This window comes from Micromys minutus, assembly GCF_963924665.1.
Source record: "Micromys minutus genome assembly, chromosome: 10".
NCBI classification, from domain to species: domain Eukaryota; kingdom Metazoa; phylum Chordata; class Mammalia; order Rodentia; family Muridae; genus Micromys; species Micromys minutus.
Window position 1 is genome coordinate 62,341,227 of NC_137979.1, and position 15,106 is coordinate 62,356,332.

The following is a 15,106-nucleotide window of genomic DNA, read 5'->3' on the forward strand; positions in this document are numbered from 1 at the left end:
CTGCTAGGGGTCTTCTACTTTACCTGTTAGGGGGTCAGGATTTATCCTGGTCTTTCACCCCAATGTGCTTGTCTGTGTGATTTCTGGACTCAGACCCATGTGCATTCTTTAGAATCATGTTCCAGATAAAATCAATTTCTCCTTCTAAGCAAATGTCCAGGAATAAAATGATCTGGGGGCTGGCAGTTGGCTCAGTTGTGAAGAGCACTTTCTGCTCAGGCGGATGACCTGGGTTCAGTTCCAGCAGCACATGGTAGCACACAACTGTAACTCGTGTTCCAAGGGATTGGACTCACCCTTCTGGGCTCTATGGGCACTGGATGAACACACACACACACACACACACACACACACACACACACACACACCTGAAATGAGTATTTCTTCTTTCTTTGGAAACTCAATTGTGTCGTGATGTCTTTCTGGAAGCTGTAATGTGAGAGGACGTTTGCTGGAGCAGATTGTTGAGAAGGTGTTTGGAAAGAGTCTAAGTAGAACCCACAGACAATGAAAGGATGCTCTTGTATTGCTTCACCTTGCAACACTTTGATGGTCTTCCCCTCATGGAGAGAAACTCGCCAAATAACTTCTCATGGTATTCCAGCTGATTTTTGCTGTTTCTGCTGACTCATGCAGACTAGGCAGGGCCTTGCTGATTCATGCAGACTCTGCAGAGCCTTGCTGTTTCTGCTGGATGGAGCCAATGCTACTGATTTGTGCTTGGTGTTTGCTGACCAATGGACTGATGATATCCTGACAACAAAGACTGAAATCGCCCCATAGAACTACTTCTAAACAGGACCATAGCTCCCTTGTCCTATTAACCATCTTTCTCCCCTACCTTTGGTCAATGAGCTAGAAGAAAGGTTGAAGTGTTTATGAACCCTAAATAAAATAGGCTTGGAAGGACTGAAGAGGTGGCTCAACAGTTAAGAGCACTGTGTGCTCTTCCAGAGGTCCTGAGTTCAATTCCCAGCAACCACACAGTGGCTCACAACCATCTGTAATGGGATCCGATGTCTTCTTCTTGTGTGTCTGAATCTTTAAAATCTTTAAAAAATAGGCTTTGAAAAAAATCTAAGCCTAAACACACACACACAGACACACACACAGACACACACACACACACACACACACACACACACAGAGAGAGAGAGAGAGAGAGAGAGAGAGAGAGAGAGGGAGGGAGGGAGTTCAGTTGTATTCTGTTTCATTTGCTTGTTTGTTTTGAGACAGGGTATCACTACATTCCTACATTCCCAGCTGGCCTGGAACTCACAGAGATCCTCCTGCCTTTGCCCCTGAGTGATGGGATTAAAGGGTTGTGCCAGGCAGTGGTGTGTACTTTGCACTTTCTGCCTCAGGGACAGTTCATTAGAAACAGGAAGATCCCCGAGCTCCCTGGCCAGCTCAGTCTACTTAGTAATACCCAGGACAGTGAGACCATGTGTTAGAACAGGGAGGCAGCATCCAAAGAGGCTGTCCTCAGGGTGTCCACATTCTCCTGTACACTCGTGTGCACACACACACATGAACACATATATGTGAACTCACACTCAGGCATATACAAAATAATAAAATGTAATCTTAAGATGTTCCTTGACTGAGCTTGGCAGGGCACACCTTAATCTCAACACCAGCAGGCAAAGGCAGGTGTATCTCTGAATTCCAGGCCCTCTTGGCCTACACCTGCCTTAAAACCAACCAACCAACCAAACAACAACAACAAACTCACAACCACAACAAAAGCTATGCATGCCGGCTTGCTCTCAGAACTCAGGAGGTGAAGGCAGTGGGATTCACTGCAAGACAATGTCAGATTTGGTCTATGAAGCAAGTTCTGGGTCAGCCAGGGCTACAAAGAGAAACTTTGTATGAATATAAAGATTTGCTGGGGGGAGGGGGACTCAGCAGGCAAAGGCCACTAAGCCTGAGAACCTAAGCTTGGTCCCTGGGAGCCATTTGGTGGAAGGAGAGAAATGACTTTTTCAAGATGTGCTGGAGAGATGGCTCAGCAGTTAAGAGCACTGACTGCTCTTCCAGAGGTCCTGAGTTCAATTGTCTGTATGTGAGTACACTGTCACTGCCCTCAGACACACCAGAGGAGGGCATCGGATTCCATTACAGATGGTTGTGAGCCACCATGTGGTTGCTGGAAATTGAACCCTCTACCTCTGGAAGAACATTTAGTGTTCTTAACCGCTGGGCTATCTTTCTAGCCGTAGTAATTGCTCTTAATTACTGGGCCATCTCTCTATCCTCAACAAACAAAAATTTAATTAACAAAAGTCCATTAAGAATGAGACAAAATAAAATATTTATAATAGAACTCTCAAAGTTCCACCATGCCCATGGTGGGGGCGGGACATAAATACCTCTGATGGTTTACATATGCTTGGCTCAGGGAGTGGCACTATTAGAAGGTGTGGCCTTGTTGGAGGAAGTGTGTCACTCTGGGGGTGGGCTTGCAGACACTCCTCCTAGCTGCTGAGGTTGCTCAGTTTGTTCCTGACTTTCTTTGGATGAAGATGTAGAACTCTCAGCTCCTCCTGCACCATGTCTGCCTGGATGCTGCCATGCTCTCACCTGGATGATAATGGACTGAACCCCTGAACCTGTAAGCCAGCCCCAATTAATGTTGTCCTTATAAGAGTTGCCTTGGTCATGGTATCTGTTCACAGCAGTAAAACCCTAACTAAGACAACCTCCCTGAAGGATGTAGGTAAAGAGAGGTGCTCCAGATTCATGTGTGAAAGAAAAGGCTTACTAGTACAGAAATGTCAGCTCACCCTGATGATGGAAAAATCTGACGCGGCTCTGATCAAAATGCCGATAGAACTCATGAAACTTGATGAGGTAGTGATAAAAATTCTTAAAAAGACAAGCAATAGACTAAAAACAATGAAGATATTTTGAAGACATGGGATAATAAAAGAGGTTTAAGATCAGCCACTCAGAGCAGTGGGTGGTGTAGACTTATGTTAAGGTGACACATGATTGGACAGGAGAGAGATAGGTGGAGAAAATCAAGGTGTGAAGTGGAGGCAGGGGGTGGGGAGGAAGGAAAGATTTCAGGAGGAATGGAAGATGGAGGCAGATGTTTATGTCTCTCTCATCGCATCTCTAACTTGATGAGGCCGTTATTATTTTTAAGGGTTTCTATGGGTCTTTTTATCTTATATCGAAGGGCAATTTGTATCTTTGTCCATTACATATAAGTTATTGTATAGAGGGTTTGTGGATTGAGAATTTGATATATAAATATGCTTGATAAGTTACCGGGCTCTGGAGTCATGTTTGTGCCGGGCAGTGCTAGAAAGGAATATGCTGGGGCGATCCTGTCCACCCAGGACAGAAGCGACAGGCCGGGTGGAGTGAACCGCCTGGAAAGGGGACCTCGTGGAGAGGGCGGTGTTTGGACCGTATGACAGTCTGTGCACTCGGCTCCACACTAGAGCGGCGTCCGCAGACTAAGACCGCAGGAGCCGATGAAAAGGCAAGCCATCAAATTACAGTTTACTGCAACAGGGTGGGCTCTTTGTCTCTGTGGGACCTGCTCTCTCCACCAAGGCCTCAGTGACACAAAACTGGGGGTGGGGGGGTCCATACAGCTGGACAGACAACCCCAACACCTCTGAGTTGGCAGTGGTCTCCACCGCTAAATAACCCCAGAAGGAAGAACAGAGCAAACTTCATATAGACACTGAAAACTGGTGGCATGCCTCGCTATGAAAAGAGAGCTCTGGGTTGGAGAGATGGCTCAGTGGTTAGAGCACTGACTGCTCTTCCAAAGGTCCTGAGTTAAAATCCCAGCAACCACACGGTGGCTCACAACCATCTGTAATGAGATCTGATGCCCTCTTCTGGTGTGTCTAAAGACAGCTACAGTGTACTTATATAAAATAAATAAGTCAAAAATAAAAATGAAGTTAAAAAAAAAAAGAGAGAAAGAGTTCCAGAAACTTCTGTTAACATTGTCGGCAGGAAAAAAGGTAATGCCAAAAACCGTGAAAACCAAACCAGAGCCTCAGAGCCCAGAGCCTCCTCGGTGAGGGTGTCTGCCATACCTGAGCATCTCTGTTCCATTTTCCTGCTGCGATCGCATAGATTAAAAGCAACTGGAGGGAGAAACGGTGGGTCCCAGCTCACCTTGGCAAAGTTCAGTCCCTCCTCAAGGGAAGGTCCAGGCAGCAGGAGCAGATGTCACCTCACGTGCACAGTCAGGAGACAGACGTGAGTGCACGTGTGCTCGGCGCTCAGTCAGCCTTCCCTGCACCTGTGAAATCCAGAGCCCAAAACCCGGGAGCCGTGCCGCCCACTTTATACCGGATCTTTCCATATTGATCAGCAATCAATCAAGACAATGACCCGACAGGCCACCCTTGTCTAGACAATCCCACACGGAGATTCTTCATTATGTCACGTTGGTGATTAAAACTAACCATCACAGGGCTGGACAGAAGGCTCAGCAATTAAGAGAACCGGCTGCTCTTCGAAAGGACCCGAGTTCAAATCCCAGCACCCACATGGCAGCTCACAACTGACTCTAACTCCAGTTCCAGAGGATCTGACAGTCACATGGACAGACAGATAGACAGACAGGCACAGCACCAAATGCTCATCAAATAAATAAATAGGTCTTAAAACTAATCATCATGCCGAGTGATGTTTTTAAAGAGGGGTGGGGTAAATTTTTGGAGCATTATACCAATGAAGTCAGTATCTTGAGTCCCTAAAAAAAAAAATCCAACAGCCCATGAGCTAAAACCAAACATGTGGTATGTTCCACAGGACTGCCCTCATCAGGGCCAGCAGGAAGGATGACAGTCTTTGCCCTGTAAACGACTTTCCCTAGTAAGACCCCACCTCCCAAAATCTCCAGACCCTTTTGAAATCATAGCACCAGCTGGAGACCAAACATTTAAAACACAAGCCTGTGTGGGATATTTCATATTCAAGACTTAAAAATGAAAATGAGCCCAGATATCCCCTACACACACACCCTCCTTACTCAGGGACACCCCAGGGGTGACATCTTTAGGTACCAGGAGTTGAACTTAGAACTTTAAACCTATTAGGTGCATATTCTATACTAAGCTACATTTCTTTTGATACAGGGCCTCACTAAGTTGCAAGGGCTGTCCTTCAACTTGCGATCCTCCTGCCTCAGCCTTCCAAGTGCCTGGGATTATAGGTATGTGCCACCATGCCTAGCAGAGGGGCATCTGCATGATGTGTATGATCACACGTGTGGGGTATGCATACGTTTGTGTGCACATGCTTGTAGAGGCCCCAGGCAAGCATGCGGGCCTGAGTTCAGATCAATAGCTCTGGTGTGAGAGATGGGGGAAGGTGGAGTGTGCCTGTATCTTAGCCCCTCTTCTATAGCTATGCAGAGACACCATAACAAGGCAACTTATAAAAGAAAGCATTTAGTTGGGGCCTTCCTTACAGTTTCAGAGTTCATACCATCGTGGGGGGAACATGGAGGATGGCAGGCAGGCATGGGGCTAGCGCAGTAGCTGAGAGCTTACACATGCTCTGCAAAATGGAGGCAGAGAGAAAACAAGGGATGGGCCCTGTTGTAAGCTTTTGAAACAGCAAAGCCCACCTCCCCCAGTGACACACCTCCTCCAACAAGGCCACACCTCCTAATCCTTCCTAAACAGTTCCACCAACTGGGAACTAAATATTTGCATATGGCCTAAGGGAGCCATTTTTATTCAAACCACCACGGCCTGGAATAAAAACATGCTACAGTAGTGGAGACAGGAGGATGTCTGAAACTCACTGGCCAGTCCAGGTGAGTTAGTGAGAGACACACCCCCACCCCCACACCCTGCTAGTGGCAATCCCACATTAAGGACATGGATGAAGAAGCTTTTGCATTTTTACCTGCTTTCTCTCACTCGCTCTGGCACGTTCATCTACCCTGTTGCTGAGGCAACCCTTCGCTGGCATTACAACCTGCTTCTCTAGGATTCCAAAGCATACTGGTGACCAGCTGAGACGTCCAGCCTTTTGGACTGAACAATTGTTGGACGCCCAGCCTTTCCATCAGGAACACGGCCCTCTAGAGAACCCTAACACATGGCTCACATATAAGTTTCCCTTAAGAACTTTGGTCCTGGCAGTTAAATCTCTGTCCTTGGAAATCCCCATTGACCCCACCAGGATATTTCAGAATCTACTGGCTGGCTAGCTTCCACCAATCCAAAACCTGAGAATGTCATCGGACAGCACCTGAGTCCTGTAGGAGAGACTCTCCGATCTTGCAACTGCTTGATTGTCTCCACCAATGTATTTAAATTTTTATTCATTTTTGAAATTTTTTATGTATATGCATGCTTTTGCATGCATGTATGTCTATGTGCCGTGTTTGTGCATTCCTGGTGCCCAGAAAGGTCAGAAGAGGCACGTAATCCCCTAAGATGGACTTTCAGAAGATGCTGGGCTACCACGTGCGTTCCAGGAATCGAAGCCAGGTCTTCTGGAAGAACAGCCGGTGCTTTTGAACTGTTTTCTGTGCATCTTTCTAAGCTGGGAAAGCCCACAAACTCTTCTTTCTCACACGCTCTCGCGGGCTATTTAACGCATTTAAGGGAGATGTGGTGGGCTGGGTTTTGTTTTTCTTTTTTCTTTTCTTTCTTTTTTTTTTTTTTTTTTCCTAGTGAGGCTGAAGCACGTCACACACAGGTCAGGACTGGGGTCTGGTCTGTTTCTGACCTCAAAGACGTGGTGTGGCGAGCTGCACTACTCAGATGCGCCACGAGGGGGCGCGCGAGGCTGTAGAATGCAGCTCTTGTTCGGCAGCTTCTGGCTGCAGGGCCCTGCTCACCTTGGATGTACCTCTCTAGCTCCGTGTGGCAAACAGTTCAGCCAATCCATGTGGCCACCACAAGGGACTTGTAGCCCCAGCGACTTGGGAGGTTCGGGTAGAAGATTCGCTCCAGCCCCGAAGTACTCAGCCAGTCTGGGCAACACAGTGATGGAAAATTCTGTACCCCAGGATAGCTGGTTGATGTGTTACCAGCCCAAGGGACACAGGAGGCTTCTTTCTAGGATACACTCCAGTCACAAAGAGCCTAATGCCACCACCGCCACTGCCGAAAGCCACTGTTTGTGTTGCCAGGCTTGTTCTAATCACTTTTTTTTTTCTTTTGGTTTTTTGACAAAGTGTCTCGCTGTGTGGCCCTCGCTGTGTGTCTTGGAAACTCATTCTGTAGCCCAGACTGGCCTCAAACTCATGGAGATCTGCCTGCCTCTCCCTCCTAAGACATGTGCCATCACTGCCCAGACAGCCTACTACATTTTTAATTATTATGTAAGCTGATAAAACAGAATAAAACCAAACAGGCTGTTCCAGCAAGAAAATCAGACAACAGAAGCCGAGCATCGTGGAGCGGATGAAACTACAACAGTGTGAGCAGAGAAGCCAGGTGGGCGAGGCCCGGAAGCCGGTCTGCCGGAGGGATTCCCAGCAAGAATAAAAGACAGCCAAACATGGCGCTACACGCCTGAAATCCCAGCACTGGAGAGGCAGAGGCAGGAGGATCAGGAACCAAAGTTATTATCTTCAACTAAATATATAGAGTTCCAGGCTAGCCTGGGCTACATGAGACTGTGAAAGAAAATTCCCGGAAACGTTCCCGCAGTGGTTGATGGGAACTACCGTGGTACAGAGCGGTTGCAACACTGCCGTTCAAGACCCAAATTACCTTATCGTGGGTTCATGTGTGCCTCTTAAGAAGCTGTCCCTAGAGGTTGGAGCAATGGCTCAGTGGTTAAGAGCAGTGACTGCTTTTCCAGAGGACCTGAGTTCAAATCCCACCAACTACATGGTGGCTCACAACCATCTGTAATGGGATCTGATGCCCTCTTCTGGTGTGTCTGACAACAGCTACAGTATACTCATATATAATAAAGAAATCTTTTAAAAAATGAAGCTGTTCCTTGTCTGTGCTTACATTTTTGTGACTGAGAGAGAGAGAGAGAAAACCTTTTAGAATCTCTTACCTAGCTTCCACCAATCTAAAAGCTCAGAATGCCACCGGACAACACCTGAGTCCTACAGGAGAGACTCCCCCACTTTGCAACCGCCCCTTCTTTGTCCACATCGATGTACTTAATTTTTCTTACTCTTTTATGTATATGAATGCTTCTGCATGCGTGCATGTATATGTGCCACGTGCATGTCCAGTGCCCAGAGAGACCAGAAGAGGGCGCTGGATCCCACAGGACTGGACTTGCAGATAATGCTGGGTTGCCATGTGGGGCCAGGAATCGAACCCAGGACCTCTGGAAGAACAGCCAGTGCTCTTAACTGCTGAGCCAATGTTCCAGCCCTCCACTGATATATTTTTATAAAGTGCCTTGTTCTAAGACCTTCTTCGTTCCGTTATTATAAAAACCTTATAAAGCCACTTCCGTGTGGGGACAGAGAACCTGAGGTAACCTCGCCCTGTGTTTCCTGATATTTGGTCACTCAAATTTGGCTTCAGATTAAATTATCTTACTTGCTTTGAGGCAAAAGTTGTTATTTACATCCACAAGATACATCTCGTCTCCATATACTGAAAATAAAGCGTGCACGCCCACCTTCCCTTTACCCCGCGTCCCCTGTTGGTGAACTTGATCACAGAGTGCACTGGTTAGAAGGAGCCACTGTAAAATGTCCCAGCGGTAGGGGCAATTGCTGTGTGACACATTCTCTAGGGAGATGAGACCATCGTGTTTCCTCAATGACAGACCAAATTAACATACCATCAAAGTCTACCCAAATGAAGTTCTGAGTTTTCTGGGGTCACTTACAGGAGCAGGTACCCACATCACCACAAGACCAGCCCAGCATGAGTGACAACTTAGGAAAGCTGGAAAGTGGAGGTCTCGGCATGACTCGAGGCTAGCTCCACAGGTCAGAGCACCTCCTCTCCTCCGCAGTCCCTGTGAATATGGTAAGTTTCAGGAATTTTTTGAGATTTGTGACTTATTTTCCCAGGCTTAAGGACCTGTCCTATCGTACTTTCTCAAGTTTCCTTCCTGGAAGGGATGTTTCAGAGTAAATTACTGCACAGCATTGACTTAGCCCTGGGGTAAATGATCAAAATTTTTGTGGAATTTCCTATTTGGACCCTGGGATACCTTGGGTCTAGCCACGGCTAGAACGCGGCCCCTTTAAGGCCGCCCTGGATGACCCAAAGGCCAGAGCGACCGTCTCGATGGTAGGTCTTCACTTCCGGCCAGAAGTGCAGAAGCGGAGCTGCTTCCGCCGGGGAGAAGAACTCGCGGGCTTCGTGCGGGGGGCACTGCGGACTCTGTGGCGCGGCTTGGAGGCGCCGTGTAGCCTCCAGAAGGCGCTCGTGGGGTTTAGCAACCTCTCCCGGGGCTCCCACGGAGCGAGGCTGACCCCGGGCTCGCACGCGGCCGCGGGATGGAAGAGGGTTGCAGGAGGGCGCTATGTCCTGGCCTCCCCACCGGTGGGCCGTGCCCAGGCACCGCACGAGGTCATCCGCTTAAACTGAATCATATTTTTTTTTCCCACCCAGGAAATGAAATACACAGCGGCCAGCGACTGCCGGAAAGCACGCCCCAACTCTCTTCTCCCTTCAGCTTTTGGGTGACCCAGGTATGTCAAGGCTTGGAGGTACGCAGCGTGCTGAGGTGGACGGTCTAGGGAAAGGCTCCTGTGTGGTTGAACCTGCCCGAGGTGGGTGCAGCCCTGTACCAGACAGCCCGACCTTGACCTAAAGTAAATTCCCAGAGGAACATCTTCCCTGGGGTTAGAATTTGCAGTAACAGGTGTGAACATCTTAGCAGCAGTTTGGTGGTCATGTATGATACTGCAAACAGGACCCTTGCTGAAGCCGTGGGGACTGAGTCGGGCTCAGAACTCTGCACAGACTGATGCCGTTTGTGTCCTTCAAAAGCAAAAAGATTTTTATTTCATGAGTGTGAATGTTTGCCTGGTGCCCCGAGGGGTCACAAGAAGGTACCAGATTCCCTGGAGGTGGTGTTACAGCGGGTTGTCAGCCTCAGAGTGGATGCTGGGAACTGAACCCAGGTCCTCTATAAGAGCAGCAAGTCTTCACTGCTGAGCCATCTCTCCAACTGTACCACCACCCTTTAAGATAGGGTCTCACTTAGCCCAGGCTGGCCTTTCCTCGTTAAGTAGCTGAGGGTGGCCTTTGAGCTTCTAATCCTCCTTCCTCTACCTCTGGACTGCTGGATGACAGGCATGCCCCACCACCCCTGGCTTATGTGATGTTGGGGATGAAGCCCAAGGCATGCTGGGAAAGTGCTCTCTACCCGATGGTTATCTGCCCCTCCCAGGTGGAGCTTAAAAAAGATAGGAATACATTTTTAATTTCAGATATCACTGGATAAGACAATGGTATAACCCAAACAAACTCTCATGACAGAAATAAACCATGGGCCCCCCTAGGCTGTTTTTGCAGTGTGGTTGAGGGACTGGAATTTGTATTTTAAAGGGCCGTTGATCACCATTTTGGAGGTCCTGGGTCTGGCACACTCTGGAAAGAGCCATGACAGGAATCTGCCATATTTCAGGCATGTCATATGCTCTTGATAGTCATGTGGGCTGGGCTGGAGTGTGGCTCAGTGACAGAACGTGTGCGTTAGTGTGGCTGAGGAGGTCCTCCTTGTTAAGGATTCAGCGACTGTCTGTGTAGACATCGCCAAGTAGTATGAGGCAACAGGAAGGAGAGCACATCACAAACTACTGCAGTCCGGTGAGGGAGGTGTGGACGGGGCAGGGAGTGCAGGCATGCTAGAGTCAGAAGGCAAGAAGGTCAGATAGGAATGAATTTCAAGTGCTGAGCTGCAGAGTCCTCGGCCACCAGAGGCTTCTATCTGTTGGCCTACAGGAAGTCACTGGCCAGCCCTTGGTGCCAGGAGCTCTTGTTTACCCACCCAGGGGCGTGGTTTTCGGGCTGGTGTTTTTAACTGAATGTGGAGGTGTGTGGTTTAATGAGGACTGGTGGTGTGTGCTCTTTTTTTCAGGTCATTTGATTAGAAGATTTGTGTGTGTGCTCTGAGAATCTGACCCTACGGCGCCTGGACCTGTTGGGTTTGACTCTTGATTTGTTTTCTGGGGGTGTCCACTGGCTGAGGACTGCTATGTGGCGGCTGTAAATAAATGAAATTTGGCCTCACTGTGTTTCTTGTTTGATAGTGTCCCACTGTGTAGCCCTGGCTGGCCTGGAACCCAGACCCACCTGCCTCTGCCTCCCAAGTATGGGGTGGAAGGTGTGCATCTCCACACCCAGTGTCTTCACGCTCTTGGTGGTTGCTGTGCTCCCCACTGACGCAAGTGTGGGTTTGTATGGCCAACGTGTTAAATGACACTTTTCCCAGATATTTTTGGGCACAAAGCACACGGTTATCCAAAGACATTTTTAGGGAGCGCAGGGGCTTGGGCCACAGGTCCTCAAGGAAATTGAGTGGCAACAGATGCCCGGATGGGAGACGTCCAGGGTCTCGGATGCCGTGGCCTTCTGGGCTCCCCTAGTGCTTGTGAATAGGGATCACCATGCAGACAGTTCTTGTGCTGGGATCTGGGCGCCTGCGTGCGCTGAGGTTACCTCCGCTGGCACTGCTTCCACACAGCCTAAGTCCCTGCACTCAGATGGCCGAGACAAGCGGGTAGCAGAAAAAACCCTGTCTTGGGAAGAAAACCAAACGAGAATTCTGTCTTATGTGTATTACCTGAATATAGTTCTAGGTCTTTGGAGGACATTGAATCCCCTAGAACTGGAGTTACAGATGGTTGTGAGGGGCCATGTGGGTGCTGGGAATAAAACCTTGGTCCCCTGCAAGAGCAGCCAGTGTGCTTAGCCGATGAGCCAGCCCTCCGGGCCCAGCTGGTGTGTCTCTTAAACCCACATGGGCTCTTTCTTGCTGGCTAGCCTTGCAGTTAGGTATCATGGGCACTATTTTCTATAGCCTTAGTGTATGGCTGTCAGGGGGGTCACCATTTGTGCTACCTCTGTGTGTATCCTTGGTCCCTCTGGCCCCATGTCCTCAGTTTGAGCAGAATTATTGTCCCTACCTCTGTTCAATTGCTTGCATGCCTGGGGAACCTTGTCTCAGATCCAGCACACTGCTGAGGTGGAGGTTCACAAGAGCAATGCGACTGTTGCTTGTCTACCGTGTTGTGCATAGGTTGTTTGCATTGGGTGGGGGACTAGCTTGAACTCTGACTATGCTGTGCCAGGGGCCAGTCTCCGTGGCTTACATTAGCTTCGACTCAGTGGGCCACTGTGGTCTTCCCACCCCATTTCCAGCTAACAAGTCCTGGAGGCTTTGCCCCACTGTCTACAGGGCTGTCATTTCAGTCCTGTGATGTAAGCTCTTCAGTGGTTTGCAACCACTGACCATAATACGAGAAGTCGAGGCTGTGGTAGAGACACCATGGAAGTTTCCAGTGTACGGGAGCCGTTAGGTGACGACCTGGGGAGAGCTCATTGTGGAGACAGAAACAACCGGGTTTTCCACTGGGGTTTCGGTTCTCGGCTCTAGCCCCAGCCAGCCCTGTGGTCTTAGGCATGTCACGCCCCCCTCTGTGCCCGGAGTATCATGATACAGAACATAAAGAGGTGACGGCTCCTTAGGGTACAATGGCTCATCTCATGGAAGAAGCCAGGTGCTACTGAGGCTGGAAGGCACTGCGATGGCTGCAGGCTCCTGGCATTGCCGCACGGAAGGCGGTGCCGTTGTCAACGTGCCATCACTAGAAAAAGGCTGTGCTGCCTAAATTAATGTGTTAAGATGCAAAGTACACTGGAAAAAATAGTCTGGGCTGATCTTTCTGGATTAGGCTGTTGTGGTGGCAGGCCCCTGACTTATCCTGCTGTGGGGTACTTTTCCTGCCCACAGAATGAAGTGTCCTCGTGGTGGCTCCAACCTGCCCTCTGCCTGTCTGAGCAACTTGGGCCGCTCGTTCACAGGTCCTTGGGGGGGGGGGGGGGGCGGACCTACCAGTGCAGTCCTGATTTGACAGTTTTCTGAGAACATCAATTCCTGGGCCCCTCTGAGCACATGTCTGGTTGATAGAAAGCAGCTGAGGTGGGTGGAGGCACTCAGCCTATGGTTTTTCCACAGGCCAAGGGGGATGCTGGAGGGTCCAGGAGCTCACCGCTGAGTCTGGGACTTTGAGGCAGGAATGGCCTTGGAACTTAATGTACAGTCCAGGCTGGACTCAAACTCCCCCAATTCTCAGGTTCCCAAGTCCTGGGATCACAGGCATGTGCCTCCCACTCTAGTCCAAGCTAGCCTCGAGTTCACGGTCAGGCCTGGGTCTTCATACTGTGGTGTAAGAGCCACCACCCTGCTGGGTGTGTGCTGGGACCTCTGAGGCAGATGTGTGCCTGGAGCAGGGAAAGGTGAAGAGGTGATCACAGGGCAGGGTGACCCACACTGCAGCACCAAATCTTCCAGGAAGCTTCTTCCCGATGGTGGCTTCTTCCTCTGCTGTCATCTTTATTGACTGCACAGAATAGGCCTAGTAACTCAGGGAAATACAGATTCCACTGAAGCCCAGGATATTGTATGTGGTTGTAAGAGTTCCCAGCCAGCAGTTTTCCTTCTATCTACACAGATCCCCTGACCTCGAGGTTACCTACACATGATAGGCGCTGACTAGTTGACCTCAGACAACACAGGCATGCTTAAGATGTGGCCTCTGCATGCCCTGGGCAGGCCTGGCCCTCCGCCTCCCAGGATTACATGAAGATTAGAACAGCCTCATGTAGTTAGTGGTCAGGAAAGCCTTAGTGGCTGAGAAATAGCTCAGTTAGAGTGGCTGAGGCAGGCAGATCCTAGGGCTCACAGCCCCTGGTTTACTTACATAAGTAAGTTCCAGGCCAGTGAGAGAACATGTCTCAAAAGCAAGGTGGACAGCACCTGAGGAAAAATAACTCTGGGACCTCTGGGACATGCAAAGTCCAGCTCAGCAGTTAAGAGCACTGACTGCTCTTCCAGAGATCCTGAATTCAAATCCCAGCAACCACATGGTGGCTCACAACCATCTGTAATAGGATCTGATGCCCTCTTCTGGTGTGTCCGAAGACAGCTACAGTGTACTTATATAGAATAAATAGATAAATCTTTAAAAAAAAAAAAAAGTCTTTAAACGATAAGCACTTGAGATTGGAATTTTTTGCTTCTCTTTTTGTTCACTAGAGGGCGCTCTTTTACAAAGGCCAGTACTACAAAGGGTAGGATCCGTTTGTGTTGGAAGCCAAAGAGTTCTTTCACCAGAAAGCTATGCGGGAGGTGCAGCTGCAGGGCAGGGCTCTTGCTCAGGAATCCATCACTTGGGCCCACTTGTGCTCTGTTCCTGGGAAATGCTCCTACCCTGGAGCAGCTGACCCCAGTCTGGGCTTGTGCAGTGGGGGGCAAGGGCATATTCTAACGTGCCTCCCCTTGCAGAGACACTCCTCAGGATGCTATAAGTACCAGTCCTGGGTGTCGCAACCCTTTTGGCAAACCTGTGTCTCCAAAAATACTTAAATTATGATTCATCATAGCAAAATTACAGTTATGAAGTAGCAACAAAATAATTTCACAGATGGGACTCGCCACAGCATAAGGGAATGTATTAATGGTTTGCAGCATTAGGAAGGTTGAGAACCGCTGGGTTTTGAGCATCCAAGGCTCTATTTAATGCTGAAATATACAGACAGACAACACAGCCAGTGAGGTTAGATTACTGGCTGCCATGCCCTTGAAAGCCAATGTTGAACGGAAAGGAAAGGCCAGAATTCCAGTAGTGTGGTCCTCTGTGGTCCTCTGAGCCTGGTTAATGCCTTTCTGATGGATCTGGGTGGTTTAATTAAGCACTAACTGCTGGCCTCAGGCAGCAACAGACACCTCTGGGAACTTCTGATCCCCGGGGGAAGACAGGAAATATATCAAAGGTTTGGGGAAAGAGAGCAGTTAGACCATCTGAGATAAAGACTAGTTTTCAGCCCTAGAGATGGCTCAGTGGTTAAGAGCACTGTCTGCTCTTCCAGAGGTACTGAGTTCCATTCCCAGCAACCACATGGTGGCTCACAACCATCTGTAATGGGATCTGATGCCCTCTTCA

The 15,106-nt window shown here is 49.1% G+C and overlaps 1 long non-coding RNA gene across 1 annotated transcript; it reads left to right on the plus strand.

Annotated features, from left to right (window-relative positions):
• Positions 1-9,259: 9,259 nt before the first annotated feature.
• On the plus strand, positions 9,260-11,171 carry LOC308426414. Its single transcript, XR_013975204.1, has 2 exons — positions 9,260-9,625; positions 11,020-11,171. It is a non-coding gene; the product is annotated as an uncharacterized lncRNA (long non-coding RNA).
• Positions 11,172-15,106: the final 3,935 nt, after the last annotated feature.